This window comes from Musca autumnalis, unplaced genomic scaffold (genome assembly GCF_047663935.1).
Source record: "Musca autumnalis isolate F117 unplaced genomic scaffold, ASM4766393v1 scaffold_3, whole genome shotgun sequence".
Classification (NCBI taxonomy): Eukaryota; Metazoa; Arthropoda; class Insecta; order Diptera; family Muscidae; genus Musca; species Musca autumnalis.
In genome coordinates this window covers 196,078,328-196,080,514 of record NW_027411866.1, presented here as the reverse complement: position 1 = coordinate 196,080,514, position 2,187 = coordinate 196,078,328, and positions in this window count along the sequence as shown.

The window sequence follows — 2,187 nt, the reverse complement described above, 5'->3', positions numbered from 1 at the left end:
TATAGAAAACCTAGGGTCTTCTTATGGAAGATTTGAGGCCTTCTTATAGAAGACCTAAATGTCTTCATATAGCAGATCTGAAGGACTTCTTATAGAACACCTGAATGTCTTCATATAGCAGATCTGAAGGTCAGCTTGTAGAAGACGTGGGGGCCATCTTATATAATATCTGGAGGAGTTATTTTAGAAAATCTGCAAGAATTGTTATACATCATCTGGAGGTTTTCTTATGGTGGATCTGGAGGTTTCCTTATAGAAGACCTGGAAGTCTTCGTATAGAAGACCTGGAGATCTACTTATACAAGATCTGGAGGTCTGCTTATAGAAGACCTGGAGGTCTATTTATACAAGATCTGGAGGTCTTCTTATAGAATATCTAGGGGTTTTACAATAGAAAATCTGGGAGTCAAACAAAGTGAAACATTTCCGTTAGGAAAAATCTATGCCATATGGCATAGTATGAAATATAAAAAATCTGGCAGCTCCATTGAACTATATTTCGGATCTTTTTTTCGTTTTAATTATTAAGACAATGATTATCTACTAAATTAAATACAAAATAAAATAAAATTATAAGATGGTATTTTCATGCAAATTTTAAATCGAACGAGGAGGGCTTGCTCTTTAAGACATAACAATGTATAGGGTCCACCAATCAAAAATTTTTGTCGAATTATTTTTAGATAACACTTCAGGGAAAAATACAAAATTATTAAAAAAAGAGTGCACATAAGTATTTTGCCTTAAAACGGGCTTCAAAAACTGGTTATGCCATATGGCATAGAATCACCGAAAGGGTTAGCATAAATTGTCATAAAAATGAGATAATAATATTGTATATAAACTTTTTACTGGTTTGTTGCGCTTTTTGATGGTGTTTGACATTGACTTTGCTACAATTCTTTGTCACAGATGTATTTTTCAACTTCTTGAAATAATCGAATGCATCTGCAAGCTCATCTTCCTCTTTGTGATCATCATTTTGGCCATAACTGAATGAACTTATAGCATCTCATCTTGTTGGACGTCAGGTTTACGTGATGCTGAACTGAAAAGAAATGTTGTTGAAAATGTTATTATTGATATGATCTAAAAAAATTTTATATTTTAATATTTTATATTTATATTTTATATTTTATAGTTTATATTTTACATAGCGCACACTAACTCTCGAACGGATCGACCGATTCGGTCCAAAGTTTGGCCTTCGTAATATTTTGTCCAAATTTGGTTTAAGTTCGAAGGTGAGCCATATCAGTCCAGTCCTTGGGGTACCTCCCCCACAAAAGTTTAAAAAATGTCACTAACATGGTACGCACTATATCTCTAAAACGGGCATGTCGATTTGGTCCAAGGGGATTTCCTAATATTTTATCCAAATGTAGTTTAACTTCGAAAATGATCCTTATCGGTTTTCTTTTTAGGGTACCTTCACACAGGCTGAGTGTATATTTCTGTCGGCAAAGCCGACTGATACATTTTTACTTGTTTATATTTTATATGTTACATTTTATATTTATTTTTTAATTCCTATAATATTGTAATAATTATTGTTGACCTTTGGACTTTTATTATCTTCTTTTTAGTTTTGTTTGGCTCGAGGTCATATGAAAAATAAAAAACAAGAGTTTGTTTTTGATTTTTAATATTTATTTTTTTTCCAATATTTCGATCATATCCTATGATCATCATCAGGCTTTAAAGTATAAAAACAATAACGAATTGTTCTAAATTAATATTTAAGCAAAAAACGTTATCATTTTTATAATAATTACATTTATTTTACTTTTTTTCTGTGCTTTTCAATTATATTTCTATATATTTGCGCACAGTGTTCAGTATCTGTTTTATAATTCATGCGCTTTTCGCCAGGAATATTTATTATATGTAGCATTTCCAACATATACCTTCTTTTGTAGTTGTTCTCTTGGGTCGCTTTTTGGTCAGATTTGTGACCACTTATCCTTGTTTTAAGCTTACTTTTTGTAGTACCAACATATACCTTCTGGCATATGTTGGACTTGTCACCATTGCAACTGATCTTGTACACGACGTTGGATTTATCTTCTAGTGGAGTTTTGGATTTTGTTTTACTGAAGAAGGCATTATTGGTATTGCTGCTCTTTAAGGCAAGCTGAAATTGGTCTTTATTGTATAAATTTGATTTTGAAAAACGTTCGGAAAACC